At 39.8% G+C, this 7,346-nt stretch overlaps 2 pseudogenes; both read left to right on the top strand.

Moving 5' to 3' along the window:
- Positions 1–348: 348 nt before the first annotated feature.
- On the top strand, positions 349–774 carry LOC149173016 (protein DETOXIFICATION 16 pseudogene; annotated as a pseudogene).
- Positions 775–1,233: 459 nt separating this feature from the next.
- LOC149173015 (CBL-interacting protein kinase 32-like) lies at positions 1,234–7,006 on the top strand (annotated as a pseudogene).
- Positions 7,007–7,346: the final 340 nt, after the last annotated feature.

Below are 7,346 nucleotides of genomic sequence, written 5' to 3'. Positions count from 1 at the left end.
ATTTATAATAAAGTTCATGTTCCCGTTTGTTGGGTATTGGTGTTCAAAGTTGGATTAGGTAATAAAGGGGCTGCGCTTGCAAATAGCATTTCCAATTGGCTAAATGTGGCACTTCTATCAATTTATGTTAAATCTTCCCCTGCATGCAAGAAGACATGGACATCTTTCTCAAGGGAAGCTTTATGTGACATTACAAATTTTCTTAAGCTTGCTATTCTATCTGCAGTAATGCATTGCTTGGAATACTGGTCTTTTGAAATGCTTGTTCTCTTCTCCGGTTTGTTGCCTAAGCCTTAACTTGAGATATCAGTTCTCTCCATCTGTCTTAGCACTGATGCAGTTGCATATATGATCCCCTTTGGCGTGGGTGCTGCTGTAAGTACACGAGTTTCCAATGAACTAGGAGCTGGACGCTCACGCACTGCACAGTTATCAGTGTGTGTCAGGGTTTGTATGGTAGTCAATGAGGCTCTTATGATAGGATATATTTTATTCTCTATCAGAAATGTATGGGGCTATGCTTATAGCAATGAAGTAGAGGTAGTTGAATGCATTTCAACCATGATGCCACTGCTTGTACCCTCAACATTTATGGATGCCATCCAAGGTGTTCTATCAGGTATTGCTAGAGGATGTGGATGGCAAACGTTGGGTGCCTATGCAAATCTTGGGGCATACTATGTGGTTGGCATGCCTATAGCTGTCATTTTAGCCTTTGCACTGCATGCTGGCGGCAGGGGACCTTCGGCATTTGAGCACCTGTTCTGTTGCTAAGAACATTGCGCTAACGAAGGAAAATCTTATCAAAAATTTATCACTGCTGCACAGAAAAGGATATATGGGAGCACCCAAAAGAAGTTGATCAGGTTTTGGTTAAATATGAGCGCCTTCAAAAATTTTGCATTCATACTCCAAGGTATGCACTTGTGAACAGAGATTACCCCTATTAAGAGTTGAACTACTTTGTGGAGCAAGGGATTTTGTTCAAAACCATGCATAGCGAATTATCAAGCCTTTTGTGGAAAAAACCAGTTTATGGAGATGATCACAATGTCTATGGTTTAGTGGCCAATCTTCTGGCTTATCATATGTTTTCGAGCCTCTTACACTATTATGGAGGATTGAACCCGCGTTATCAAAGGCAAACAGAGCGAAAAGTTGTAGAAGGACAATGGGATTTCCAAGAGCTAAGGCCGCTGCATTACTTGTATCATTTTGTCCGACAATATCCATATGGAGGAGGCGAAGGCAGATATGAAGAATGCAGTTCTGAAAGTGTTCATGTCGAAGGTCGAGGAAGCTAAAAGCCAGAACCTTTATCAATATGAAGGTTGAATCAATTTTGGAAGATTTGTCTTCGGGATTATTAGAGTCTATGAAGAGACACGTCTTTGGTCCCGTGGCAAATTCATGGAATAGCTTAATGTATGGGCGCAAGTGTTTGATGAAACAGACGTAGCTCATTATCATCGTGGCCTAGCTTCATAAGACCTCTTTTTCTACGCAAACAGGTGGCAGGGGTGATCAATAGTCACTGTTGTTATAATGAGACATCTGGCAATTCTGTTTCCAGGAATTCGTTCACTTGAAATAAAGACTCTCATTGGAAATATATACGCTATATATCTATTTGAAGCTATGCAACAAGTTGTGATATGAACCGGTGAATGAAACTGTGATATCTATTATAATAGCTTGATATGTGGGCGCAAGTGTTTGAAGTCACTTCAGGTAGAGTATTTGTTGCTTGGAAGAGATCACAAGGTTGAATACGAGTTGCAAATGAATTGCCTAACAAGACAGTTCCAAGGGCGCGGAGGATTTTTAGAGCATGAGCATGTATCAGAGCAGGAAAAGATGCTCGTCGCTCGAAGATTTGCAAGGAGTGATCAATAGATGGAACAGTTTAGATCTTTTCGACTCCTTCTTCATTTTACATAAGCTCGAGCTCATCATGTCAGCTTGTAGAAGAACTCTGTTAAAGGCTGTCATCCTTGGCAATAGTGCGGTGGGTAAAAAACTTGCTGATGAATTAATATACAAATAAGAGTTTCGTGGCAAGACTGCTACCTCGAGCACATTAGGTTTATTACCAAGATGAAGCAAGGAGATACTTCCAGCAACTTATTAATGTTGTTGATTACTGCCATAGTAGGAGTGTCTACCATAGGGACTTGAAGCCAGAAAATTTGCTTCTGGATACATATGGAAATCTTAAAGTATCAGATTTTGGCCTAAGTGCACTGTCTCAACAAGTCAGGGATGACGGTTTGCTTCACACTACTTGTGGAACACCCAATTATGTTGCTCCTGAGGTCATCAATGATAAAGGTTACGATGGGGCAACTGCAGACTTGTGGTCATGTGCTGTCATCCTATTTGTTTTAATGGCAGGTTACTTGCCTTTTGATGATCCAAACCTTATGACATTGTATAAAAAGATATATAAAGCAGATTTTACGTGCCCTTCATGGTTTTCTTCTGGTGCAAAGAAATTAAGTACAAGGATTTTGGACCCAAACCCTAAGACACGAATTACAGTACCTGAGATTTTAGACAATGAATGGTTCAAGAAAGGTTATAAGCCACCCAAGTTTAATGAAGAAGAAGATGTAAATCTGGATGATGTTGATGCTGTTTTCAATGATTCAGAAGAACATCTTGTTACAGAAAAAAAAGGAAACAAAACCAGAGGTGATGAATGCATTTGAACTTATCTCCATGTCCCAGGGTCTCAATCTTGGCAATCTCTTTGAAATGGACATGGGTATGGTTAAGCGAGAAACGAGGTTTGCATCTAAACGCCCTGCAAACGAGATAGTATCAAAAATTGAGGAAGCTGCAAAGCCTCTTGGATTCAATGTGCAAAAGAGAAATTACAAGATGAAGATGCAAGGTTCAAAGACTGGAAGAAAGGGTCATTTGAATGTAGCTACAGAGGTATTTGAAGTAGCTCCTTCTCTTTTTATGGTTGAAGTCCGCAAGGCTGGAGGTGATACCTTGGTATTTCACAAGTTTTACAAGAACCTTTCGGCAGGCCTAAAAGTATCTCCAGAAAGCAGAGGAATCCGGGCATGCTGTTTGAGTTTGTTTTTAGGAAAAGCTATTGACATTGAAGCCTGACAGCTAAACAGGATTATTTGCAAATTGTTGTTCATTTGTTGGAATGAGGAAGATCATTAATAAATGTAGCACAGTGTTAGCAGAAAAGCAGTGAGGGGGACTGTGTTTTTAAATCACACAGCAGTTTCGTAGCGCGCTACGAAACCGCTGTAGGTGATGATTTAAAGCGCAGGGCAGCTAGTGTGATACTGTGAGCAGCTAGACTGCTGTAGGTGATGATTTAAAGCGCAGGGCAGCTAGTGTGATACTGTGAGCAGCTAGTCTGACATGGTGAGCGGGAGTTGAGGAAGAAGAATAGCTGTCTATCAAATACCACCTACAGCACATCAGAAGCCTGGCATCATTCCATATTTGGGGTTATTAAAACATTTGGGAGCAGGCTGCTATACTTTAGGAGAATGTTGGGAGACAGAAGCTGATAAATAGGAGCACACCTTCTGGTCATTAAATGAGCTATCAGCGCTTTCAAGCATCCCAAGTCAGCATCCATTGCATCTGTAGCTTAGCCATATCAGATTAATCGAAGGAGGACAGTTGTCAAAGCATTCAAGAAAGCATCCAGCATACGAGGAGAATGGAATTAATATTTTAGTTTGATTAGGATTGTGTGTAATTACAGTTCAGCATGTTTGTAATTAATGCATTAGTTAGAAGCATGTAGGAGGAGTTAATAGGGCATTCGAGCTCATTCTAGAGAGGAGGAATGTATTCCTATATATGGTGAAAACTAGGATGTAATAGGGGTTGGATACTTAATAGAAAAACAGTGTTGCTTTGGGCCATTGTAAGACCTTTTTGACAGTAATAGTAAAACAGAGTCATTCTCTTCTCAAGATTCTCGAAGGATTGTCATGATCAAATGTAGTGATGATGTGTTATACTTTATGTTATTTTATGGTTTTGTTGTATGCAATCACTCAGAATTCATAATTATATGCTCTGACTTCCTGTGTATACAGCAAGCTATGTGTTTGTGGAATATGTTTGACATGTAATGCTAAGAGCCTTGATTTCCATGAGGTCACTATGTTTTCCTTGTTTACTTGATATTATAGACTCCATAGCCCAATGAGAGCTAGTTTGATGTGTTTCCAACCAGTTATGCTTTCATAAGTGAATAAAGAGTTAGCCATCTAGTGTTTGAAGTATTTTATCAAGAATTGTGAGAGAGCCCTCTCTGATCAAAGAGGCTAATCTTTGGTCTAAAGATTGGTTGAAATAGTTACATGAAATCATGCTTGGTTGCAGCCCTCAGCTGTGATTTTGTGATAACATTTTGGTGCGTCTGCCGGGAGCTTAAGATCGAATTTCTGAAGGTAGCAGGAGTTCAAATGATTTTCAAGGCTGCAAAACTACCTTGGCGACTCCATTGTTGAAGAATTCAAAGTTATATATTTATGGTGATTCCACTGGAGTTATGAAAGACCCAGAAGCTGCCCTTCTTTGTTCAAGGTATGCATGCATTGATTTCTCAGGAATTCATGATTTTCCAAATCATTTTCCCAAGGATGCATACTTTCTAAGGAGTGGTTCAAAATTCAACGGTGAAGATTTGAGTTTAACCTTGGATCATATTTCAGATTTCTGTCATTTTGCTGAGCTTCTTAGAGTTAAACGTGAGGATGTTTGCATAAGGTTATTTTATGATTCACTCCAAGGGAAATGCAAACAGTGGGTTGAATGCTTGCCTGCCAAGTCCATTAAGTCATTGCCAGACTTTTGGCTTATGTTCTTGGAGGAATGGATAGATAGGTCAGAGGTGGAAGTAAACTCTCCTTCAGTTGAAGGTTTTAAACAGTGGAATGATGATCATAATAAAGAAGAAACAAATGAATCTTTTTCTTTGTCTTTATCCTCATATCTGAAATCCTTTGACTGCAAGTCAGAGGATAAGATGAAATTTTTTGATGAAATTGCCAAAGATATTGAGAAAGAAATTGAAGGTTTAGAAGGACAGATTCAGGCATACAATTCTCCTGATCATGATTATTATTCTCAAAAGTTTCCTGTGACAGAGCGCAAGGAGACTATGCTGCTTCCATTCTCTTTCATGATTGAGGAACTGAACACTGTGATTGAAGATCAGTTTGCACAGCTGGAAAGTTTCAAGGAAGGACAAGCTGATCATGTGTTTTGGGACCCTATAGCTGATTACATGGAAGAGTTTTACCCTCCAGTGTTTCAGTTTTCATATGAAGATCAGAGACTATTTCAGTGGCAATGGTCTTTACACTATCACATTGGATCTGAAATCCGATACAGTCAGATAAGATTTCAGTGGCAGCGGTTATCACACTATCACATTGACCCTGAACTCCAGGACAGTCAAAGAAATCAAATATCAGATGAGGCTAATGATTGGCTGCATTGGAAGTTTCATATTGATTGAGCTGAAGAAGTTGAAATGGTTAGGGTAGGTAGGTAGGTAAATTGCAAATAAGCTCAAGGTTGGCTGAGCATTTATTTTTCAGTAGCAGTAGTTTCTTTCTCCTACAGTCATGCTTGTCAAGCAAATTTTTGTTTGTCACAAATGGATAAGGCACTGGAGCTGCATGTTCTTAGTGCACCACAGGGGCACACTATCCCAAGTGGAGCCACTGTTATCACTGAAAATGCTGTAGTAAAAATTTTTTTAGCTTGGCTTAAAGTCAGGGTATTTTCGCAGCGCCAGAATTCTTTTTAGCAGTTTCGCAGCGCTACCTGTTTGAGTGGTTTCGTAGAGTGCTACGAAACTGGGGATTTGTTTGAGTTTTCAGTGAAGGTCCAAATCCTAGCATGCTTATTGTACAGAGTTCTACTTCCCTCCAGGAATTTTGATGAGAGCAGTGGCAGTATGTTCAAGGAGACACCTTATGATGATGCAGCTATTGTAGGATTGCCATCAAATACATTAAGGGAGTTATCTCTGAATTCTGGCTCATGGGTGATTGTGAAAGATGTACATACTAATGTGGGAGACTTGCAGGAGATTTTGTGTTGAATCCTCTAGACAAAGAATCTATTAAATTTTATAAGTCATAGAGTGTTTGATATTTGGGATTGTCTTTTCACAATCTGTAACTTCTTTCACAAAGCAGGGCGCCACAATGGATTGAAAGATTTGAAAAATATTTATAATAAAGTTCATGTTCCCGTTTGTTGGGTATTGGTGTTCAAAGTTGGATTAGGTAATAAAGGGGCTGCGCTTGCAAATAGCATTTCCAATTGGCTAAATGTGGCACTTCTATCAATTTATGTTAAATCTTCCCCTGCATGCAAGAAGACATGGACATCTTTCTCAAGGGAAGCTTTATGTGACATTACAAATTTTCTTAAGCTTGCTATTCTATCTGTAGTAATGCGTTGCTTGGAATACTGGTCTTTTGAAATGCTTGTTCTCTTCTCCGGTTTGTTGCCTAAGCCTTAACTTGAGATATCAGTTCTCTCCATCTGTCTTAGCACTGATGCAGTTGCATATATCATCCCCTTTGGCGTGGGTGCTGCTGTAAGTACACGAGTTTCCAATGAACTAGGAGCTGGACGCTCACGCACTGCACAGTTATCAGTGTGTGTCGGGGTTTGTATGGCAGTCAATGAGGCTCTTATGATAGGATATATTTTATTCTCTATCAGAAATGTATGGGGCTATGCTTATAGCAATGAAGTAGAGGTATTTGAATGCATTTCAACCATGATGCCACTGCTTGTACCCTCAACATTTATGGATGCCATCCAAGGTGTTCTATCAGGTATTGCTAGAGGATGTGGATGGCAAACGTTGGGTGCCTATGCAAATCTTGGGGCATACTATGTGGTTGGCATGCCTATAGCTGTCATTTTAGCCTTTGCACTGCATGCTGGCGGCAGGGGACCTTCAGCATTTGAGCACCTGTTCTGTTGCTAAGAACATTGCGCTAACAAAGGAAAATCTTATCAAAAATTTATCACTGCTGCACAGAAAAGGATATATGGGAGCACCCAAAAGAAGTTGATCAGGTTTTGGTTAAATATGAGCGCCTTCAAAAATTTCGCATTCATACTCCAAGGTATGCACTTGTGAACAGAGATTACCCCTATTAAGAGTTGAACTACTTTGTGGAGCAAGGGATTTTGTTCAAAACCATGCATAGCGAATTATCAAGCCTTTTGTGGAAAAAACCAGTTTATGGAGATGATCACAGTGTCTATGGTTTAGTGGCCAATCTTCTGGCTTATCATATGTTTTCGAGCCTCTTACACTATTA

This window comes from Pinus tabuliformis, chromosome 4_2, assembly GCF_031772625.1.
Source record: "Pinus tabuliformis cultivar Carrire ecotype Pingquan chromosome 4_2, CPIR1, whole genome shotgun sequence".
In the NCBI taxonomy this organism is placed as follows: Eukaryota; Viridiplantae; Streptophyta; class Pinopsida; order Pinales; family Pinaceae; genus Pinus; species Pinus tabuliformis.
This window is presented reverse-complemented; position numbering and strand designations above follow the sequence as displayed.